The following is a 12,490-nucleotide window of genomic DNA, read 5'->3' as shown; positions in this document are numbered from 1 at the left end:
TAATTATATTATCCAACAATCATTTATTCAATAAGTATATATAATAAATATAGATTCAGAAACAAAAAAGATTAATACGAATAACGATAAAGCTAAAATTATATATTAACGCTTAGGTTATTTCAATTATAATTAGATGGATAAGCTAAAGAAAGCTTCAATAGGTTGTATTATACTAAAAGAAAGAAAAGTGCTGATCGAAAAGCTTGCGAACCTTGTCTCGCAGGAAGGATAAACAAGCATTTCAACAAACATATAGCTATTCGTACACCTACAAAACTACAACACTTGTATATAAATCTATCAAAAATTCAAGAATCTTTTGAAAATGGAAACAAATACTTTATTGCAATTGTTGATAATACAACAAAAAGAACTTGACTTAGATTCATAAAAGATAAATCTGTAGAGACTATTATACCTATACTAATGGATCTCATTAATCAAATTAAGAAAAAGTTCAATTGCAAGGTTGCTATTATTAGAATAGATAATAAAAAAGGTGAATTTAGAACATCCTTTCAAACAGAAATTGGAAAGAGAGGATTGATATTCGAACCCTCACCCTCTGGAAAGCACTCTATGAATAAAGTAGTCGAAAAGAAGATTCAAGATATTAATACTACAGTGAGATTACTATTGAGCGAATCAGATATTAAGTTTAGTATATAGGAATTTATTATTAAATATACTGTATATCTGAAGAACAGATTATTTATCAAAACATTATCTTTTGAAGAGATAGGAATGCTCTTTATATTGATAATACTATATAAGGCTATATATAGTAGATAGTTTGATTTTAAAAAGCTTAGGATATTCGATTATAAAGTGTGGACTAGGAACCCCTAGCAATCAGGCTTGATAACTAAGAAATTCGAGTCTAGAATATTCAAAGAAGAGTATATTATAATTAGAATAAATAGAAATAAAATCTATCGCCTCCTCAATCTTTATACCAAAACTATTACTAGAATAGCAGATACTGACTTCAATGAATACAGATACCTATTTAAAAAACTCAAAAAAGAGAGTATTCCAGAATTACTCGAAACAAAGAGGAAAAGGAAACCTTATTTATATAATAAGCAAAAGGCTATAAAAAGAAGAGTATAATTGGTAGTATAAGAAAATGTATAAGAAAATGTATATATCAATAAGTAAGAGAAAGTTTAAATCCAAAATAAGCAAAAGGAAGCTTGAATCTATTCTTCGCGAATATTACGGTAATAATAATTATAAGGAATTAGATATTCAGTACAAATATATAAATATCTTTATCTTCAAGACAAAGAGTATAAATAGTTGTAAAGATTCTAAGAGCTAGATCTATTCCAATAGTTGCTCTAGTTTGAAATACTCTAAATAAAATTATAAAAAATGGTTGAAAAAGATCTTTAGTAATTAGATTGTTTAATATATAATTGTATTATATACTGCCTCTATATACTCTAAAGATTTTCTAGTTAATGATTATAATTCAATATTTAAGGAATCAATAAAGCTTGAAAACACTATACAAAAGAATACTTAAATATAGATAGAAGCAATCAGAAATGAATTACAAAGTTTTAAAAATAATAATACCTTTGAAATTATAAATAGAGCTATATCTGTAGGCCGAAAGCTATTAAATAATAGATATGTTTTGAGAAATAAACTAGATTGCTTTAACAAATTGATTAAAAGAAAAAGTAAAACTAATAATTAAAGAATATCTTTAAGAATATAGAATAGATTATTAAAAGATTTTCACTAGTATAGCAAAATATTCGATATTATATACTTTATTAATAAAAGCTGTAGTAGAAGATCTAGAGATCGATAATATAGATATTAATATTGCTTTCTTGAATAGTAAGCTAATGGATATAGAAATCCTTATAAAAGTATTAGAATTTTTCAAAGAAATCTTTTCTAAATCAAATTTAAAAGCAAACTATATCTCAAATTGAAAAAGTTATTTTATAGTCCTAAAACAGTATCAAGAGTTTAGTAAATTATAATTCAAAAATTCTTTAAAGAAATTAGATTTGAAGAATCAATAATAAATCCGAATCTTTTTATAGGAAAGGGAGTGTATATCCTATTATATATAAATAATCTACTAATAATAGGAAATTGTATTAATATAAATTCAATAAAAAAAGACAATCAGAAATTGATAAAAATATAAAGACTTAGGCAAAATTAATATATTCCTAGGTATTCAAATAGAACAATATTGATAAGATCAATTATTTAAAATATATTAATCGAATTATATAAAAAGATTTTTATAAAGATTTAGAATTGATCTTACCGATATGAAAAATTTGCTTTATCTTTTGATATAACTATACAAGATACAAACAAAAATAAACTCCTTTATCAAAATAATATAATATTATATTTTTAGATTATTAATAATACTATCTATTCTCGAACTATACTCGATCTGATATAATATATACTATTAGTTAGCTTGCTTATATATATATATACCAGGGGAAAATCATCTAGTATTTGTAAAACACTTGTTTTAATATCTTGCTGGTATATACTTAATGGGCATAGTTTTATTCAAATCAACTAAATATACTTGCATACGAATATTGAGCTTATACAGATTCGACTTAGGGATCTACAGTCAATAGGAAATCTGTTTAAGGAATAGCTTTTATTAGATATAAAGGAGCTATAGTATAATCTTTAATAAACAGAAATCGATATCTCTTTATACAATGAAAGCTGAGATTATAGTAGCAAACAAAAATACAAAAGAATTAGCTTAAATAGAAAAGCTAATAAAAAACTTAGGAGAATGCTTTAAGGAAAAGCCCTTTATCCCAACTTTATATTGTAATAATGCTAATGAAATTGATTGAATGCAAAAGAATAAGTTCTATAATAAGATAAAGCATATCGATATTCGATAGTATTATATTCGAAAAAATATAGTTGATACTAAAAAACTATATATCGTATAGATTCCAGAAACTGAACAGATAGCCGATATTCTTATAAAACAGCTCATATACCCTGGCTTTATAACTTATAAAAAAGGTCTAGGATTGGATCTGGAATACTAAATACGAATGTGTTAAAGAGAATTAATAATTATATTTGATCAAATCAATCATCTTAATCGATTTGATTGATTTAAATCAAATTGACCAAATTGATTAAATTAACTAAATTAATTAAATTGACCAAATTGACCAAATTAACCAAATTAATCAAATTAATAAAAATCACCAAATACACCTATTTCATAATTTTATTAGATTCATTAAATTTACTATATTCACCAGATCTGTTGAATTTATTAAAAATTGTTCAAATTAATCGAATTAGTCAATTTATTATGAATTGACTAAATTGACCAAATTAACCATTTTAAGAAAACTATATAGGATAATAGATAAACTGGAGGTCTGTTTATATAAAATTGGATTTGGATTGTTTACCATACTAAAAAAGTGACCCTATAATCCGAAAATAACGAATTCAAAGCAATTCGTTAATATATATACGAAGAGGATTTTACAAAAACAGATTAATATTCGAATTGTTAAATGGATTGGATCCGATCTGACATGGGTAGAGAAAACAGGATTCAGATAAAGAGTATTTTTTGTACTGTGATACAATATTAAATCATAAAGCTATCGAATTCTACTGGAAATGTAGACATTACAGGCAACTCTGGAATGTTGGTATTATCGTAGGAGTTAATGAGGCTCTTCACAAATATATATATATAGAGAGTTTTATATAATTTAGATAGTAGATTCCTATTATAAAGGAAATATTGGAAATCATATGTGTAGTATATATGACACGTGCATATTACTATAAAACTCCTTTTTTGAACTTTTTGGATATATAGATCTGATATATATACTTCAAGATATCACTCCTTATGCATAACTTGCTGTTTATTTCTGACAAAATTAATCAAATTGATTAAATTGATCAAATTGATTAAATTAATCAAATTGATCAAATTGATCAAATTAATAAAAATCACCAAATTAATAAAAATCACCAAATATATTTATTTCAACAATTTCATCAGGTTCATCAGATTCACTATATTCACCAGATCTGTTGAATTTATCAAAAATTATCCAAATTGATCGAATTGATCAATTTATTATAAATTGATCAAATTGACCAAATTGACTATTTTAAGAAAATCATATAGGATAATAGATAAGCTGGAGGTCTGTTTATTTATTTATTTATTTATTTATAGTGATTAACGTCTTGTAGAGGACCTCCCGAGGGGTATGAAAGACGTGGCTAGATCTAGAGTTACAAATACAGAAAGGCGCTGATGCGCACGCTAGTAAAACCTCACAGGGTAAACCCAGTTCCTTCTATATATCCTAAACAAGCCAGTGTAATGATCGCAAATAGGGCCGTTTTTGATTGGCCCCATATTCCTAGCGCTTCCTTCTGCTCATGGAGAGGAGCGCTCTGATTGTACAATTACTTCTGTCATAGAACCATGTTTTATAGACAGGAGCGGTGTGTACAGGTGTGCCGCTTCAAAGAAGCGGGTGTGTGTGTGATGGTGCTCCAGAGGAGCGGAGGATTCGGCTATTGGGCCGCTCGAGAGGAGCAGCCGGAACGATGGTTCCGCTGAGTAGCGGAATGGCGCATAGGCGCAGTGGTGGCAGCTGGAGGGGGGATCAGTTCCCCCTCAGCATTCGATCGATCGCTTTTGCGGCCCATAATAGAAAAGCTCTATTAGGGTTAGCGGTAGATGTCGGAGCTCAGTGGAGCTGTGTCAGGAGGTCCACACTAAGGTGGCCTATGAGGCGGCATATAGGGTGGATCCATGTGGATCAGATCGCTATAGCCATAAGTCGTAGAACAGTAGGAGAGTGACCCGATCACTCTACCACTGAACCAGCCAGGCTCCTTGCGGAGGACAATGGTCTTTTTGTCGGAGGTCTGTTTATATGAGATTGGATTTGGGTCATTTATTATACTAAAAAGGTAACCCTACAATCCGAAGATAACAAATCCGAAATAATTTGTTGATATATATATAAAAAGGATTTTACAAAAGTAAATTGATATTCGAACTACTAGATAGATTGGATTCGATCTGATATAAATAGGGAAAACAGGATTCAGATAAAGAGTACTCTTATACTATAATACAATATTAAATCGTAAAGCTATCAAACTCCATTAGAGATATAGATATTATAGACAATTCTGAAATATTGACACTGTTACAAAAGTTAATGAGGCTTTTCACAAATATATATATATAGAGAGTTTATATGATTTAGATAGTAGATTCCTATTATAAAGGGGATATTGGAAATTATATGTATAGTATATGTATAGCATATGTATACTACTATAAAACTCCTTCTTCGGACTTCCCGGATATATAGATCTGATATATATATTTCAATATATTACTCCTTATACATAACTTGCTGTCTATTTCTGACAAATTTATTATATAAAAATCAAATTAGAGATTGATAAAAGAAATTAGTAATTAATATAGCTTTTTTTCTAATTATTGAAATCGAAAGAAATAAACAAATCTATAAAAGATCTTAGTTTTATTTATAAATATAAAGAAAGTCTTTGATTATATTTCAAGAAATCGATTACTAGATATTTATAAGAAATTGAAATTGCCAACAAATCTCATCTTCTAAATAGTTTCTTTTTTATAATAAAGATAGCTAAAACTTTCTTTTAATAATCAAATCGAATCCTTCAAATCTATTTCGATTGAAATACCATAAGGCAATCCAATTTCTCCAATCCTTTTTTTAATATATATTAGAGAATTATTTCTTTCAAAATCAATTAAATTTCTTTTCTATATTGATGATATTACTTTAATCACAAATTCATTCTTATGGAAAAAGAATATTAGACTTCTTGAAAAAGCTATAAAGCAAATTTATAAATTTAGCTTGAAAAATGTGATTCAATTTGATTTAGCAAAAACAGAATTAATATACTTCTCAATATTCAAGTTAATCAAAAACTTTCCAATTATATTATTCAATTTGGATATGATTAAATCTCAATCTTTAATTAGATGGTTAGGTATATGATTCGATTCAAATCTCAAATTCAATCAATATATCAATATCTGAATTATACAAGCAAAAGAAGCCTTTTATTGAATAACTCGGCTAGCAAATATTGAAAAAGATTTGAATTCTAAAGTTTTTCGATAGTTATATATAGCTTATGTGATTAGTATAGTTGATTACAAATCAATGATTTAATAAAAAGGATAAGTCTATTTTAAGGATAAAATGTAAGCTTTTTAAAATCTAGCTTTCTAAAAGATATTAGAAGTTTTCAAAATTGTTTTAATTCTTTCAATGGAAATCGAATCGGAATTAAAACTAGCAAATATTTGATTAGATTTAAATATCAAGCAATATAGTTTTCGATTAATAAAACTTTATTCAAATATCTAATTAATATCGAAAAAGCTATTCTAGTATATTAATATACTGATCGGGAAGTAATTAATACTTTTCAAAAAAAGCTATATAAGCCAATTCAATTTGATAGAATTAGGGAATCAATTGATAAAGAATTTGATTTATTCTTTTTTAAAAAGATTATCTATTTTTATTTTTTTATTAAAAAAAGGAAATCTTTTTCAAAATTAATATTAGTTAAACTTCAAAAGAAAATATAGTAATACTCCATAATATTATTTTTAAATATAAAGATCAAAATATGTATTTATATTTATATAAATACCTTTTTTATAAAAAGGAAATAAATATTAGTATAGGGATAATATTAATATAATTAAATAATCAGATTTTATATCAAAAACAAATCAATATTAAAAGTAATCAATTAATTTATATTTATTTATTTATTTATTTATTTATTTATTTTAATTTACATCCAGAGGGCAAGCTGCAGGGGCTTTGCCACAACCTCCCAGGGGGTATTAGGGATGGATTATGTTAGTGGGGGTGCTGGTATAGCTATGTGTTTTGTTTTTCTATGGCTGTAATGTAGACTAGAGGAAAAGCGGTTAGGAGTGTTGTGTATACTTTTGTCGTTTATTTTCTATTTGTAATATTGGTGCTGTTTAATTCATTTTATACTAGATAGTTTAGGTTTGCGGTTGGCTAAAGGGCTTTATATTGTTAGTTTTTTGTTTGGTGTAGTTTGTATATAGCGGTAAAAAAGGAAAAGCGGCTTTAGAGGGAATACAGCCCTGATTGGCAATATGAAAGTAGAAGATTAGAGGATTTCCGGAAAGATTGAGTATAGTTATTCGAAGTAATTAATGATTACTAAAAAGATTATAAAGTTTATTGGGGTTTTCAAAAGAAAAGAGAGATAGTCAATTGCATTTTTATATTTTATAGGTGTCACGAGAGAATTAGCCTATATAAACCCAATTAGCTTAATGCTATCGGTGATATCACTTTTAGCGTGATAGTTATGAGCCCGGTATGCGTTTATAGCGCAGTGGCACAATTCTTCACTTTACCGTACTCTCTTGTAGTGGTTTTCTGTGGGCCCACTTATAAGAGGGTATTTCAACAGAACCACATTAGTCATCTGATCTTGGCCTATTAGAGCTAATGTGAGGACTCTGCTCTGTTGCCCCACTATTTTCCGCTCAGCCTATTAGATGTATCCAGGGAGAACCTAATACTAGTTGTATCCAATCAGAAGAGAACCTAGATTTGGCATCATATGGAAATAGAAGGAGATCTGCGTATGACTCAATGAGGCTAGTACAGAGATTACTGCCTATACCCAGCTAGTCAGCAATCTCGGGGGTGTGTCACGAGAGAATTAGCCTATATAAACCCAATTAGCTTAATGCTATCGGTGATATCACTTTTAGCGCGATAATAGGATTAAGTCGGGTTTATTCAATCAATTGTCAAATTGGGTATAAGAGTATCGGCAGAGTATTAGGTACTCAGACTCTTTGTTGTATCCGTAAGAGCATTTTGAAATGGTATTGTTGTATTGAAAGCGTTGGTGGTAGAACGCGAAGTCCCTGTGTTTGGTTCTGAACGCCATTAGTTGCTGAAGAATAGGGTGGGGGAGGGCAAGTTTTTTAGGTTCCTTGATTTGATAACTGAAATGCCAGCAACAATATCAGCCGGTAAGGATAATCTCATTTTACTTCCACTATCTCTATTCTACCTCTTATCTGAGGGTTCTGACTATTGAGCTTATTCTATTGATAATAAGGAATAATGAATTATTATTCTTGATACAATTATTATGAATATCTAGATCGGTAAGCTAATCGGCCTTCTTGTTTCCAAGGATTCTAGTATATCCAGGCAATTATCGAATCGCTATTTGTTTGTTTTTTATAATCTTATAATAATATAGAAATGCTTATTAAAATAAATTGGAGATATTGTTCTTAATATATCAGATGACTGAGGTGCTATTGATGCATATAGTGATCTATTTAGCTGGCTTCAATCGAATAGTGCATTCCAAACCTTTTAGAGTGTTTACTATCTTGGTATTAAAGATGTACGAGAGTAGGTTGATTGTTTTATAGCTGGATACTATTAGAAATTGTTCCTGGTAGATCGTGTAGTTATAACCGATTATCTTTTACTCTTAGTAATACTATTCAATACCATCCAAGAAGACTATAATATGGCTGTCAGACAGATGGTTCCATTATTATATAAATTCAAATATGATTGCTTCTTTCTTTATACTTCCTATAGGGTTTTTGTAGCTTCTTATAGAAAAGTATAATAGAAAGAGTATTAATCTTAATACTTTCGGAATTAATCCAGCTAGTCTATAGAGATTAATATTATTCATTTTGTGTTGAGATGCTTATACTAGATAAATCGCTAGTGAATGGTTTTCGTTCATTTTGCAGAATCAAAACGCAAATCTTATTTGTATTTATTCGAATATTAATTTGCTAGGTGGTAGTCCAGAGTCTCTCAGGATCATAATAATCGGAGTTGTGCATTAAATAGATAGAATTCCTTTTGCTATTAGAACAATCGTTTAATCGATCTTAGTGATATAACTACCCAGCCTTATACTTATCATTATACTACAAGCAGCTCCCTCTGTTTGGTTTGGCTTTGTTTGGTTTATATACTATATCTTGGATTTATAAAGAATAGTGGGAAGGATACAAATGATTATTGCTTTGTATAGTATTACAGCTAGCGGGCTGTGTTGTATTTGTATAAGCCTTTTGATATATTTTACAATCTTATAGGCTTTTGCTTCTTGTTTTATTATATATCTTTTAAAGAAAAGCTTTTAATTAAATCAGATTTCTAGTTAGTATAGAATTAATTAAATAGTTTTATTATTCGTTTCGCTAATTAAACAGATTATTATTTTATTATTTATTTTTAGGTATAGAGTGTATATCTTTCTTTTTTGGGAGAGATGTATTATCTCTAGTTTTTCTGGTGCAAATATTATACGGTTTCGTTTATCTTATTGGAAAATCTAGTGGAGATTGTGTTTGAGGAGATTAATGTTCTTGTAAATGTTCTTGGATGTATAATAGATATAGATATTATCAGTATACTCGAAGTGCAGCTTGATGTTTTGATTCAAAAGCTCAGCAAGGTATAGAATGTATAGTATAAGTGAGAGTGGGGAGCCCTACAGAGTATTATACTTGATGCAGCTGTATTCTGTAATTGTATTTTCCAGTCGAACTTTTATTAAGTAATTATTTAGAAAGACTTGGACTAGTTATAGAAGGGAGCGGGGCTATTTTTACTGATATATATATTCCAGTAGCTTGTTTGATAGGAGTATATCGAATGCGCTTTGTATATTTAGTATAATCATTATAACTTCTTGTTTACAGATAAAGGTCTTTTCGATATTGTATGTAAATAAAGTAACTAGGTTCATTACTACTTGCTTAAGGAGTGCTCTACTATATTGGGAACTGAGTATATCTGCTATTATTATGGTTTATAAGATATATCGAGCAATTATACATTCCAAACCCTTCGAAATATATGAGAGTAGGGTTATTGGTTGTTAGGATTGTATTAATGATTTATCTTTCTTTTTAATCTTAGGGATTATTATTATCTTTATTCATCTTTATTTGTCTGGAAAGTAGCTAAGTTACAAATATTTATTGAAAATCTTAGTAATTATTAGTTCAATAGAATCCTAGTAAGTCTTCAGAAGGCAAATAGTAATCTGGTTAGGCCTTAATAAAGTATTCGAAATTCCTATGATATTCTTTTCTATTTCTTCGAGAAACATTTCTATGCTTTATAGGAGTTTGTTAGATATATGATCTGATTGGAGTGGGTTTGTTGTAAGATCGTTATTATTATCGAAGTGCTTGAGGATCTCCTTTTATAGAATCTGGGCTTTTTCTGTGGTATCTTTGATTGTCATGTTATCAATAATCAGGGGCAGTGCTTTGAGATTGATAATGAGTTTGTATTAATCTATCACTTTGTATAGATCTTTATTGCAGCTAACCCTATCAATAATCCTATATTAATATTAGCGTTTTGCTTTTCTGATTATAGTTATCAATCCCCACCATTATTGTTCCGCTTGGTCAGTGCTTTTAGCTTTAGCTGTTTTATAGTTTTAATGTGCTGTTCTGCATTTGCTTGTTTATTAAAGGGCAGAATGTCCAAAAGCGCTTTTCTCCTTTTCTGTTAAGCGAATTGCTGATTCAAACAAAGAATCCAGTATTTCTATTAATTCATTGATCTATCTAGTAGATATATTTGCTGAACTTGAAAAATAAGGAACTCTATTCTTTATAATTCTCTAAAAGATTAAAAGGCCTCTTTCATTGATTATATAATCAAAGGGCTTGATAATAGGTGAGATGAGGTTTGGGATTGTAATTATCTATATTTCGTGATCGAAATTGCTTTTCAGATTAATATCAATAATAATATTAATAAACGGAATATTAGAGAAGGTTAGATCAATTGTATGATCTATTTCGTGGGTAGGAACTTCTGGGGTTCTGATAAAGTCTATCCTATTTGAAATAGATTATTCTGTAAGAAAAGCTCCTTAATCAGTCAAGGCTATACCAGGCTTGAATAGATTATACTTGATATTAAAATCGCCACCTACTATTATACGATTGGGGAATACTATAGAGATTATTAGATCCATTATCTCCCTGATACCTAGTTATCAATATATATTAATAATCTGTATATCGTTTACTTTTATTTAAAAAAGATTTTAGTATAATTAAATATATTTTTATTAAATATATAATTATTTGCTTTTATATATATATATTATTATTCTTAATCTCTCCCTTTCTCTTTTGGAGTTATCCAGATTATCCTAGTTATTCATTAATGCAAAGAGATTATATCCTAGATAGTTCTGAATCCGAGTTTCAGAGTATATAAAGGGTTTCTGTATATATAGAATCTCCAAATCTTGTTTATATACTATTTGCAGTATCGCGATATACACTTTTGTCTTTTTCTGTACATTTGCCTAGCCGATCCGTAAGGATTGGGCTACAGCTGTCTGGCAGTTGGTACCACAGTACTGAGAGGAGTGGCTACTCATTCAGGTCGATATCGATATCCATGCCGGTATGCTGCGATAGTGCAGCGTTGAAGAGCGTTTTCTTATTCAGGCTGCCCTCATTTGGGCGCTTCCTTTTAGGGCGGCAGAGGTCCTCGAGCAAAGTACTAACCAGAAAGGTATTCTGAGGGGTATGTTGGAAGCTGCTTAGATTTTTATACATAGTGATATATTTCCCACAGATCGGGGAGGGGATCTCTACTGCGATACTCCGAGGAGTTGTTGCAATCGAGGTAGATATTTTGTTGGCTAATGCTTCAACAATTAGACAAGTTTTTTGGTTGTATTTCTTAATCTCGTGAACTTCGGATTTCGTAAGGTACACAACTTTCCCATTGATTTGACGCAGCATCGCGAGACAACCGTTATGCCCGGCCTGAAACGGTTCTACACAGTTTACGTATTCAGTCTTGACTTTATATTTAGATCCAAACAGGTTGTTGTAATTCGTTCATAGAACACTGCAGTTATTGTATCTCAGGGTGCTCTTGCATATCATTGGGTTACAGAAACCCTGGCACCCTGGATTATAGTGAGTGATACATTGCTTTAGCTTAATGTACCAAGCTTGTTTAAAGTTATCAAAAAGCCTAAAGGAAGAGATTTCTTTTGATAGGCTGATGATCCAGATCTGCTTATAGGAGTCGGCTGTTCGGATAATAGTTCGATAATCAATCAGGAGAATGCCTGTTTGTATTGATATTTCCTCGACTACTATTTCCTTAATGATAAGTATTCTATCTCTATTTAGATTATAAAGAGAAGTTGGGACCCCCTCTAATATATAGCAATACTAGGTTATAGATCGTTCTAAACTATTACAATTCAGGATCTTCTTAATCTTTTCCGTATTCTCAACTTCAAGGAGTTTGTTACATATAACACTACTGGCAGTATATACTGCCCAACTAATAGC

Source organism: Botrytis sinoallii (genome assembly GCF_014898435.1).
Source record: "Botrytis sinoallii strain Bc 23 chromosome Unknown BSIN_007, whole genome shotgun sequence".
NCBI lineage: Eukaryota > Fungi > Ascomycota > Leotiomycetes > Helotiales > Sclerotiniaceae > Botrytis > Botrytis sinoallii.
This window is presented reverse-complemented; position numbering follows the sequence as displayed.